The following is a 13,229-nucleotide window of genomic DNA, read 5'->3' as shown; positions in this document are numbered from 1 at the left end:
GATTGGGCTTTCTCTCCTCCTGGACACCATCGATTAAATGGTTATTAAAGCAGAACCACGTGATATCTGAGCACCACACACCAAAAATACGATTTAATTAACTTTTAATATTCAAAGCAAACTCCTCCATCCATCCATCCATGTCTCCATGCTTTAGTTTTCTGAAAAATCATGTTGAACCCCCCACCCTTGGCATTTCTGGCTATGGCCATCTTGAGGATTCATGTAGCATTTACTCCCTGGAATCCATCTGCCCTTAGCTCAGGCATTCAGGCAGGAGGGTGTGTTTAGCTGAGAACCCCCCCCCCCTCTCTTCCCTCCTGAAGACTCCTGGGATGTATGACATCATTTGCCTAGGCCAGAAACCAGGAAGTAACTGAAGAAATAAAAGTAAAAAAAAAAAGTTTAACACAGATGCGTTTAATGTACCTTCCTATTTACTTACTAATGCTAGGAGCATAAGGATTACAAATACTCAATTTTGATTGGGAGAGTGAAGGTCTGCTTTAAACCCAAAAGCAAACATATATTTTAGGGCAGCTTACCAATTCTTAGATAGGATGGCAGCACTAGTTTTCTTTGTTAGAATGTCTTTCTTCTATTTTCATGGGGTGATCCAGTCAGCAGGTCTGTTCACAAGCTCTCCATCCGAATGTATTTGTTAGAGCAGGGGTGTCAAAGCCCTCAAAGGTTGCATCTGTAATACTGGATGTCCACAGTACCCCTTACATCGGAGTACACCCCCACCCTCCCTTACATCAAAGTGCACCCCCTTACCTTGTGTTGCTGCTGGGAAGAAGTTGGTGGCAGAGCTGGGAAGTAGAAAGTCGCAGGGTTTGCAGGAGGGCCAAAGGAGGGCTGGAGCTCTACTGCAGCTCCAGGAGAGGTGTGAGGGCCACATGAAATGGGCTGGAGGGCCAGATTCAGCCCGTGGGCCTTGTGTTTGACACATGTGAGTTAGAGAGATTAAATAAACCATTAAACACTGGCAGGGGTGCTTACAATGATCAGCTTTTATTTATTGAGGTAAAACCCTTATCCCAAAAAGAAAAAAAAAAAAAACACTTTGCTGTAACTGATTATAAAGTGTTAGCTGGTGTTTGGATTCAGTGTGGATTCAGTGTGTCAGTGTATCTAAGCCTGGGTTCACACTGGTGCGATCCCAGACATCGCATGTGATTCACACTGCATTCCTGTCACATGCGAAATGCGACTGAAATCGCATCGCATTCTGACCGAAATGGTGCAGGACCCTTTTTTTGGCCTGCACTGGAAACACGTGGGTGTTCAGACTTATGCAATCCGATTCCCTTCTGATTTCACAGTTCACCCTGCGTTCTGCAAACTGATTTGGGGGCATCATTAACTTTACATTGACATCTGAGCCCCCTGCGCTTCTTCATCCAGAGTGGGGGCGCTCTAATACAGGAGGTGTGTTACTGGCCAGATCACCAGGGGGAAACTGAGGGAAAAAGTCTAAAAAAAGGAAAACAAATGCATTTATTGAGCTGGGCTTTGTAGTTCTTCTGAGCAGTATTAGGACGAAACACGCAGGGGCTGGATCTGATTCTTGACTTTTCTCAGATGGTCCCCTGGGTCCTGGTGCCTGACAAATATGCAGATTTGTAGTGAGGGTCAAAAAATGGAGGTGAGTGTTTGCCTTAACCACTTGCCGACCGCCACAAGTACATTTACTGCGGCGGTCAGCCCCTCCTGGGCAAAGTGACGTAGAACTACCGAAGTCCGCCAACCAGTCGCGATCTCCCGCTGGAGAGGGAGAAAGGCAGACGGCTGATGTAAATACAGCCGCCGGTCATTCTCCCTGATGTAACTACAGAGATCATACGGTCCTGCTATGTAGGATCGTATATCTCTGTGGTTACATCGAAAGCCACGCCCCTTGACAGTTAGAAGCACGCCCCTAGGGACACACTTAAGCCCTTGATCTCTAGTAAAGTTAACCCCTTCCCTGCCAGTGTCATTTTTGCAGTAACAGTGCATATGTATAGCACTGATTACTGTAGTAATGTCACTGGTACTCCCAAAAGTGTCAAAAATGTCAGTCAGGGGTCCGATCTGTCTGCCGCAATGTCGCAGTCCCGCAAAAAAAATCGCAGATCGCCGCCATTACTAGTTAAAAAAAAAACAATAAAAATGACATAAATCTTTCCCGTAGTTTGTAAACGCAATAACTTTTGCGCAAACCAATCAAAATATGCCCATTGCAATTTTTTTTACCAAACATAGGTAGCGGAAAACAAATTGGCCTAAAATGTTTAAAAATTTTGATTTTTACATATTTTTTTTTGGGGGGGGGGGAATTTCATATAAAAAAAATTTGAAAACTATTGTTATTTTTTCAAAAAATTTTTTGTTTATAGCGAAAAAAGTAAAAATCGCACAGGTGATCAAATACCACCAAAAGAAAGCTCTGTTTGTGGGAAAAAAAGGACGTCAATTTTATTTTGGTACAGCATCGCACGACCGCGCAATTGTCCGTTAAAGTCACTCAGTGCCGAATCGCAAAATAGGCCCTGGTCTTTGAGCAGCCAAATCCTACGGGGCTTAATTGGTTAAGATGACGGTGGAGGGTTTTGCTATTCCGAGTACAGGAGGGGATTTTGCACACTTTGGGACTCTTCCTGTTTTTTTGAGACTTCCTTTTTATATAATTTTTAAATTATTTTATTTTTGGATAATGTTTTGAAATGCATGTGTGTGTGTGTATATATATGCAAATTAAATACACAGGAGAATCTCATAAAATTAGAATATCATCTAAAAGTTAATTTATTTCAGTAATTCAATTCAAAAAGTGAAACTCCTATATATTACATAGATGTGTTACACACAGAGTGATATATTTCAAACATTTCTTACTTTTAATTTTGATGATTATGGATTACAGCTAGTGACACCCCAAAATTCAGGATCCCAGAAAATTAGAATATTACGTAAGACCAATAAAAAAAAAAAAGATTTTTAATACAGAAATGTTGTCTTAGTGAAAAGTCTGTCCATGTACAGTATAGGAGGAGAAGTCTGTCCATGTACAGTATAGGAGGAGAAGTCTGTCCATGTACAGTATAGGGGGAGAAGTCTGTCCATGTACAGTATAGGGGGAGAAGTCTGTCCATGTACAGTATAGGAGGAGAAGTCTGTCCATGTACAGTATAGGGGGAGAAGTCTGTCCATGTACAGTATAGGAGGAGAAGTCTGTCCATGTACAGTATAGTTTGCACTCAATATTTGGTCGGGGCTCCTTTTGCATGAATTACTGCATCAATGCGGCGTGGCATGGAGGCGATCAGCCTGTGGCACTGCTGAGGTGCTATGGAAGTCCAGGTTGCTTTGATAGCGGCCTTCAGCTCGTCTGAATTGTTGGGTCTGGTGTCTCTCATCTTCCTCCTGACAATCCCCCACAGATTCTCTATGGGGTTTAGGTCAGGTGAGTTTGCTGGCCAATCAAGCACAGTGATCCCATGATCATGTGACCAGGTATTGGTAGATTTGGCAGTGTGGGCGGTGCCAATTCCTGCTGGAAAATAAAATCAGCATCTCCATAAAGCTGGTCAGCAGAGGGAAGCATGAAGTGCTCTAGAATTTCCTGCTAGAGGACTGCACTGACTTTGGACTTGATAAACGGCTCCCCAAATCATCACTGACTGTGGAAAATATTCCATTTCATTTGGAAATCGGTCCCAGAGTCTGGAGGGAGAGGAATGGAGAGGCACAGAATCCAAGTTGCATGAGGTCCAGTGTGAAGTTTCCACAGTCAGCTGCATGCTGTGGGGGGCACTCAGCAGGAGGGAGGGGCCAGGAGTGCCGAAGATGGACCTGAGAAGAGGAGGCTCTAAGCTGCCCTGTGCAAAACCTACTATGTATGTATGACTTGTTTGGTATTGCTTAGTATCACTTTAATTGAACAAGTTGAAGTTAGAAGCTGATTGGTTACCATGCACATCTGCACCAGATTCTGAGTGCTCCAGTTTTAGTAAATCTCCCCCTATATAATGGTCAGGGCTGCCATCATGGGGGAACAGCCCATACACATGTAGGGGGCCTGGGCATCCCTAGGGGCCTGGCTGCCTGGGCTCAAACCAATGATACTGAGTTGTTGATGCTGTAGTAACTAGCAATTGCTAAAGCAGGGCGGCCGCAGAGTGAGTCTCTACCTCTGCAGATGTCTCTGATAGATTAGGTCCTCTCTTTTCTGGATTAGGCTGTCTCTTCTGAATATATGGGGATGTCTTTTTGCTGAATATATTGTGATGTCTCTTTGCTGGACTGGGCCATATCTTTGCTGAATATATGGGGATGTCTCTTTGCTGGATTGTGATATCTCTTTGCTGGACTGGGCCATCTCTTTGCTGAATATATGGGGATGTCTGTTTGCTGAATATATTGTGATGTCTCTTTGCTGGATTGGGGCGTCTCTTTGCTAGGCTGGGCCATCTCTTTGCTGAATATACGGGGAGATCTAAAATAAAAGTGGATGCATTTAAGGACTCAGTGGAATGACCAGTGGATGGATTCTGTATGACAGCCAGGGAGTGGGCCCTGGGGAATGTTGGTGGTCAGGACCCGGGGGGCCCAGGCCTAAATCTGTGTAAGGGGCCCCAACATTTCTAATGGCTGCCCTGATAATGGTGCATATGTTCTTGATGTTCCAATAAAGTCTTGATTGAAGGGGGGGGGGGGGTCTCCTGACTACTTTAAAATGTCCATGGTGGCAAGTCCTCAGAGAACACAGAGATGTTCGGAGTGATTAGTAAAGAGGATCACTTCTCGGTTTGTCCCGCACTGTGAAGAGTTACATAGAAATATAAAGCTTTGTCACTTCCGGAATCTGCACTCAGAGCCGTCTGATATTCTTCAATCTACTCTTCACTTTGGGAAGACGTGAAGGAAGAGTAAGATAAAATAATCCAAACAATATCAATTGTTTTATTAGTGCACAGCGCTCCTCAGAAGACATGGTCATTATGTAAGATGTCCCACAGGCAAAGAAAATTAAAGGAGAAGTTCAGGCAAAACCTAACTAACGCTAAACGTGCTCTGTGCCACGTTCTAACCCTAATCTATCTAACCCTGTAAAGCAAAAATCGCTATAGTTACCTATTTTGCAACTGATCCGGTCCTGTCCCAGCATCAGCTGTCAGCGGTGGCTTCAGTGTGGAGGTGGCAGGGCTGCTGATAAGGCAGTACAGCTAGCCCTCCTGTACTGGACATGGGCCCCATCAATGCAAAGGGGGGGGGGGGGCCCGCTGTATTGCCTTATTGCAGACGCTGATCACTTCTGTCTCCACCTGCAGCGCTGCCAGCTTTTCCTTCTTTTTCCCTCTGGCTGCACTGCATGGGAATTGGCTCCAGCACATGAGCCACTTCATTCTGCTGTCCAGGGCCCCCTGTGTACCCCTTCCCCCCTTAGCACTTCCGGCTTCCCTCCTCTCCCGCCGGCAGCAGCTGCAGGCAGATGGGGTGATTTTTTTGGATGGAGAGCGGGGGATAGGGCTGGTAAATATGTAATTTCTTTCCTTTCTTTCCTCAATGATTAGAGTGAGCAATCCATCCCAATCACCTCTGTGTCCATTCTTCACTGAAGCATAGTAAACAGTGTAACGGATCCCCAATACTCCAGCTTAGTATATCTGTTGTACGTCTCCCAAATCCCCAGTGATGTAGTGATTACAGCTCCCCCAGTTCCCCAAACATCAGCCTAGACTCGATGAAGGGTAAAACAAATCTATTTAATCCAGGCTCAATGGCCCATTTTTATACAATACAGAGACACAGCAAACACGCTCATGACACTCCCATAAACACACCCACAAAATGTCCCCAAAATGCAATGCCACCGTGAATCGGCAGATGAAATTGTATATAGAAATATAATTAACCTGAGCTAATTACCTAGCCATCTTGACAGAAACAATAGGTGAATGGTAATCCAGATCCAGACAATGTTATAATTAACATGCTAATTAACTCAGCACTACAACAAGGCTACAACAAAGTACATTACACATTATCCTAAGTATAAACATATATATATAAAATAAATAGCAGAAGACCCCAGTAGCAGACTGTCCGTCCCCTACATTGAAGTACTTGGACTCCACATCTAAGCAATGCTTTGATAATTCAGAAGTCACAGACTTCATGGCAATGGTCTACAACAGTCTATGAGGCAAAGCTCATACAATGTTCCATCATTCTGATACAATGGAATTAATGTATCAGAGATTTCTTGAGGGATATTGTGGATACATATTACTGTCCCCTTTGAAGTAATCAAAACCACATTCTCAGTGTCCAGAGAGGTTAACAGGGGTTAATAAGCTCAGAGTTGGTCCGCAGTTGGTGGGTTGGTTCGGTGCCTGAACAATACAAATAAATCCCGCGAACCAAGTCTTTTTGAGCCTGTTCCAGGGCCCATAGTCAGTGGGCAGGAGGCTAGCCTCCACACTCCTCCAGGAGCCCATGGCTACCATCCAGGCAAAGGGGCGTTCGTCACAACAGTATTCACTATGCTTCAGTTTGTGAATGAGCAGGAAGCCTCAGAGCACTTCCTATTCATTCATCTGTGCAGCTGAGGTTGCAGAGAAAGGGAATGATAAATCTATCTCCTCAGTCACTTTTGGCCATGAGGGCCCTGTCAGGTAGGCTGTATGGGGGCCCTGTTATTTCTAACAGAAACACTGGGAGGCGGGTGCAGGAGAGGCAGCCGACAACGGAAGCCCCATAGTAAGTCTATGGGTGACGTCACTTCCCAGGCATTTCACAGCCGTTTTCGGTCCTCTCCTGCACAGACCTTCCACCGCTGGAGACCGGAGCAGATAGGCTGCAGAATAGGTAAGTACAGCGATTTTTGCTTTACAGGGTTTGATAGATTAGGGTTAGAATGTGGCACAGAGCAGGTTTAGCGTTAGGTTTTGCCTGGAATAACACTTTAATGTTTAGAAGATGTGAGGAACTATAAATCTCCAGTGAACTATTCAATCTGATAGGGAATGCTGGGACTGCTGTTGGTAATTATCTGAGCTATCCTAATCTGATTCTACCTGTAGTACCTGAGCTGTTGGGGCATTGCTGATTTTCTATACTGTCCTAAAATGCATCCAGTAAGTAGTTTTGTCCTTTTCAAGATATAACCAAGAAGTAGAGTAAGAACGTTTAAAAAATGTCCTCCATGACCTACTCACAATCTGGGTTAAAGCAGAGTTCCGGCCTCGGGGGTCAATTTTAGCTAAAAATACCCCCGGGACAGTCAGGGCTAGTACATTCCATAATGGATCGCCTCTGAACTGTCCCGGGTCGCACTTACCTGTAAGAAGAAACACTTACCTTGAAAATTTCTTCTCCAGCGCTGCCATCTCAGGTGTGGGCAGCTGAAGCCGCAGCGTCCCTCTTCGTGTCCTCTTCCGTGACGTCGGAGTCCCAGAATGCCCTGCACCGGCCCCGCTGATCACTTCCGGGGCAGGCGCGTCATCCCTGCACAGCTTCTGGGCATGTCCAGAAGCTGTATAGCAGGGAATGCCGCGCCTCCATCGGAAGTGACGAGCGGGGCCGGTGCAGGCGCATTGATTCCTGGGAGCGATGACGTTTAGCTCCCAGGAGTCATCGCAAACTGGAAGTGACGGCGCGGGCCGCGACCGCAGAGGGAGGAAGTGGAAGGAAGGTGAGTATATTTTCTTCTATAATAAGTATCCAAGCGGATGGCCCAAAATCAATTTTTTCGATTTTGAGGCCGGAACTCTGCTTTAAATCTATATCCAATCCAGTCCCTTGTTTAAGTCAAAGGGTAATAATAAACAAATGGGGAGTTTACATAACTTGGGTAAAACACAAAATTGCTTATTTTTTTGTCTTTGAAGCACCTTTGTTGTACTGGGAGATATTTTGGCAGCAGGGAAAGTTGTCCTCAATGTGCCAAGTTCTGGGACTTCATGGTTGTATAAAGCAAGTTTTCAAAGCCAGACCTCTGTGAGGTCACATATATTTATACCCTTGTCAGGTCGGGTTAAGTAAGGACAATGTTATCACAGAATAAACAAGCCCATAATTGAAATGTAAAATTAGCTCCATAAGGGATAAATGGGTGCGAGAACTGAAGTGGTTAAAGTATTTTTAATATTTGACATTTTTTTAAACATTTTACATCCATGTCTGCATGCACAGTGCAATGGTTGAGAGTTCAAAGAACCCCAAAAACCAGCTCACCAGGACTGGGGACAAACACCTGCTTGCCCCCCATGGAAGGCAGGTAGGTGGTACAGATGTTTCCCCATTGGGCACAACTCATCCTGGGAACCTGGGGTGCTGAAGCATCTGAACACTGATGCTTGGGGAGAGGGACCAGTGTTTTTAGGGAAACCCCTCCTAAAGTACTCCCTGGGCATGCAAATTGGTATCATCATTGCATGCTTGGGCTAGTTAGTGTGTGTGTGTGTGTGTGGGGGGGGGGGGGGGGGGCAGCTTTTTTTTGTGTGTTTACATTACGAAATTACCCGTCCTGGTACTTAAAAAGGAACTCCAGTCCCCCCCCCCCCCCACCAAAAAATAAAATACTGTAGCTGCTGACTTTTAATATAAGGACACTTACCTGCCCCTGCATCAAGCACCGGGCCGATTCTTCAATTGACTTCGGGTCCAGGTGCCGACATCCAGCTGTGCATGCAAAGTCCACTTTGTGCTTTGTGAATGGTCCCGCAGTTTTCTGGGATCTGTCATGTGTTCCTGAAGGCTGTGGGGAAGGAAAGGGGGCCAAACTTCCCCTCAGATCACTGCGGCGATCTGACCGGAAGAAACGGGGCAGGTACCTATCAAAATCAGGTCCCTGCTCCCCCCCCCAAAAAAAAGTGCCAAATGTAAAGGAGAAGGAAGAGCTGAACTTCCCAATTTTGGGCGAAGTTCTCCCTCTAAGCATGGTTTCAGCACCATAGAGAGCTTAAGTGGGCACTTGTATGCTGAATGCCTTATTTACTTCTCCTGTACAAGGGAGATTCGGTGACCGTTCACTTATTGGGAATGTGACTGCGGAATATAGGGAGAATGCCAACAAATCTCACTTAAGTAAATTTCAGTAAAGGGATCACCAGGCAAATTTTCTAGTAAATCCTTCATAAATGGACCTCTTGTATTTAGATAAGTAGGTCATCAGTACTATTAGATGACACCGTGGAGTATTATTTACTAAAGTCAAATAGACTGTACACTTGGCAAGGGCAGTTGCTCCAGAGCTTAGTAAATGTGGTAAAGCTTCACTTTGTAAAGAATACCCAGTCAGGTGCAAGGTAAATAAAAAATCAAGAGCATTTTTGCTTGGATATGATTGGATGATGAATCAGAAGAGCTTTACAACATGTACCAAGGGTGCCCAACCGCTGGCCCACGGGCTATATGTGGCCCCCAGAGCCTTCTGACGTGACCCATGACCTCCTTATCTGGGATTGCGGGTCCACAAGCCCAGTTTGCAGGTTCAGAGCTGCATAGCCCCGACTCCAGTCACAGGCGGAGTGCATTTGGGACAGCAACAGCTGGCAAAACCAGTAGCAAGGGAGATTCCTGAATGAAAGATTATTATTAAAGGTCAGTTCATATTATAAAATCTCAGTGTAAATATGGGCATATCTCTTCTACAGTGGTTACCTGGCTGCCTTCAAACTGATCTGTGGGAGCACCACAGTGCACCTGCGGGTTACCTGCACTGAGCCATAGACTTCTATTATATCCTGCGGGTTACCTGTACTGAGCCCATGGACTTCTATTATATCCTGTGGGTTACCTGCACTGAGCCATAGACTTCTATTATATCCTGTGGGTTACCTACACTGAGCCCATAGACTTCTATTATATCCTGCGGGTTACCTGTACTGAGCCCATGGACTTCTATTATATCCTGCGGGTTACCTGTACTGAGCCATAGACTTCTATTATATCCTGTGGGTTACCTACACTGAGCCCATAGACTTCTATTATATCCTGCGGGTTACCTGCACTGAGCCCATGGACTTCTATTATATCTTGCGGGTTACCTGCACTGAGCCCATGGACTTCTATTATATCTTGCGGGTTACCTGTACTGAGCCATAGACTTCTATTATATCCTGTGGGTTACCTACACTGAGCCCATAGACTTCTATTATATCCTGCGGGTTACCTGTACTGAGCCCATGGACTTCTATTATATCCTGCGGGTTACCTGCACTGAGCCCATGGACTTCTATTATATCTTGCGGGTTACCTGTACTGAGCCATAGACTTCTATTATATCCTGTGGGTTACCTACACTGAGCCCATAGACTTCTATTATATCCTGCGGGCTACCTGCACTGAGCCCATGGACTTCTATTATATCCTGCGGGTTACCTGCACTGAGCCCATGGACTTCTATTATATCCTGTGGGTTACCTACACTGAGCCCATAGACGTCTATTATATTCTGCGGGTTACCTGCCCTGAGCCATAGACTTCTATTATATCCTGCGGGTTACCTGCGGGTGGACTGCACCCACCAGTCCACATCTGTTTTTTCACTGGATGGATCATTGGCTTGCATGATCTATTTGGTTTTTCAATTTCCTTATACAGGAACTGGTCAGTTATTATTATTCCTTTCATCAGTAATTTCCATTAGCAGCTCAGTACCCTGATTGCATGAATACATCTAATTGGTTTATAATGACCCATACACTTGACCATTGCTGATGAGATTGGATGTTAGCTCTGTGAATTTAGCTGAAAGTGTTTCCACAGACGTTCATGATGCCACCTAGTGGCCAGTAAAGCACTTTAGTTCACTGTTGCTTCCATATCACATCCAACCTAACCAGCGCAGCGTGGTATCATCAGGTCTATGAAATGTCTATTGTTCAGTTTGCTTCTGTCATTTAACCTGCTACACCACTTGGTTTATTTTAGTAAATGTATGTATGTCCTTGTTGGGACTTATTGCCGATAGATGTGTTACATTTTGTATTTATTTTTTCAATAAAGATATTCATTTTTTAGCCTATACCGCTTGGGTTTCCTTCCCAATCTTTCTCTAGCTTTCTTGCTACCATTCCTTTTGTTACAGGTAACTATTTATTGGGAACCCCACACCCCCTCCCTTTTTGAAAGGGTGAGACGGTGAGGACATTATCTCCCTGTGGCACCCCAGCTCAGTCTGGTTTTTGCTGTTTGATACCTATACTGAGCCCATAGACCTCTATTATATTCTGCGGGTTACCTGTACTGAGCCCATAGACTTCTATTATATCCCGCGTGTTACCTGTACTGAGCCCATAGACTTCTATTATATCCCACGGGTTACCTGCACTGAGCCTATAGACTTCTATTACATCCTGCGGGTTACCTGCACTGAGCCATAGACTTCCATTATATCCTGCGGGTTACCTGCACGGAGCCCATAGACTTCTATTATATCTTGGGGGTTACCTGCACTGAGCCCATAGACTTCTATTATATCTTGGGGGTTACCTGCACTGAGCCCATAGACTTCTATGATATCCTGCGGGTTACCTGCACTGAGCCATAGACTTCTATTATATCCTGTGGGTTACCTGCACCGAGCCCATAGACTTCTATTATATCCTGCGGAATACCTGCACTGAGTCATAGACTTCTATTATATCCTGCGGGTTACCTGCACTGAGCCATAGACTTCTATTATATCCTGCAGGTTACCTGGACTCGGTCATAGACTTCTATTGCATCCTGCGGGTTACTTGTACTGAGCCAAGTATGTTGAAGTGTGTCAGTGCAGTTTTACTGCAGTATATTGTAGTGTGTCAGTGAAGAGTGTCGATGTAGTGAGTTATCAAGTTAAAGTGTGCACTAAACACCACTTTTATTGATTAAAGTGCATCCAAGTGCACATTTCCCCGTCTCTATTACATTTCGGTAATAAGCGCCCCATCATGTCTGGGAGCCCAACAAGGAGAGGCAGACATTCCCATGGCACTGTGACTGGGCCAGCTGTGTATGTGTCCACAGGCAAAGGTGGACCTGGTCAGTCCTCAGGCAGGGCATCATTTCCTCTGTTAAGTGATGTTGCCCATGCTATCCAGCCACAGCATGCAGAGGAGGTGATGGACTGGCTTACTAAACCATCATCATCCTCCTCATCATCCTCCTCATCCTCCGTCACCCAAGCAGAGACTAGTGTGTAGTCCATCGCAGCTGCCAGTGCAGCTTATTCTGCCTTCTTGTCCACGGCTACTCCTGCCATAGCCCCAGCTTCATGGAGGAATCAGCCGAGGTATTTGAACACAGAGTCAACCACTTGCTCCTTGATGATGCACAGCCATTACTTCATTCAGATGTTGGTTCTCAGGTTAAGGAAAATAGAAACATGAGCCTACAGAGAGGAGAATACTGGTAAACAACAAATTGGCAGCCATGTTCCCCCAGCCGCAGCGTATTGCCAAGTTGGCTCCAGTGATGATGAGAATGGAGGGGATGATGATAATAATGAGGTCACTGAAGCAACTTGGGTTCCGGAAAGAGCAGAGGAGAAAAGTGAGGGTGAGGCACAACCCCATTGAGGCAATCATCATGGAAGAGGAATAGACAGAGGGCGCACCAGCCTAGCGCATTATCTTTAAAACAAATTATTATAAACATACATACACATTATACTCACAAGACAATTGTGAAACACGGGCAAGTGTAAGCAATAAAGGACCACCAAGGGTCTCCACTGGGCATCCTCTGCTGCCGCAGGCCGTGGAAGTATGTAGACCATCTGGTGGACTCTGCACCCTTCCCTGAATTTGCAAAATGTGCTGTACCACAGTGGCAGGTTCCCAGTTGCTTTTTTTTGCAAGGAAGCCATTCCAGGTCTGCATCATCATGTGGAAGGAAATGTTGTGGCATCGTTGGGCAAGTCAGTCAGCAGCAAAGTTTATGTTACTGCTGACACATGGTCCAGCAAGCATGGTCACCTTGGCTTTAGATTAAATTTAAAAATGTAAAAGACATAAAACATCCAGGAAAGGAACAATAAATGTAAATATTTCACATCTTTATTAAATCTAAACTTATTAACACTGTGCAGCCATTAGCACCAACAAACACCCACAGAGTTACAATCAAGGTTTGAGGTATCAATACTGTTTGTAAAATATAATCTTATTGTATAAAATGTATATTAGTATAGAAACAATAAATACATCCATAAAATCTCTGTAAATGTTCATGATTTACATATTGTACTAATTTAT

General features: G+C 44.9%; 1 long non-coding RNA gene across 1 annotated transcript; it reads right to left on the bottom strand.

The window, feature by feature from the left end:
- Positions 1–9,691: 9,691 nt before the first annotated feature.
- Positions 9,692–11,729, bottom strand: LOC309555805. Its single transcript, XR_014225280.1, has 3 exons — positions 11,360–11,729; positions 10,080–10,329; positions 9,692–9,995 (listed from the first exon to the last, which is right to left on the bottom strand). It is a non-coding gene; the product is annotated as an uncharacterized lncRNA (long non-coding RNA).
- Between the last annotated feature and the right edge of the window lie 1,500 nt (positions 11,730–13,229).

This window comes from Pelophylax lessonae (assembly GCF_965119305.1).
Source record: "Pelophylax lessonae genome assembly, chromosome: 5".
Classification (NCBI taxonomy): domain Eukaryota; kingdom Metazoa; phylum Chordata; class Amphibia; order Anura; family Ranidae; genus Pelophylax; species Pelophylax lessonae.
This window is presented reverse-complemented; position numbering and strand designations above follow the sequence as displayed.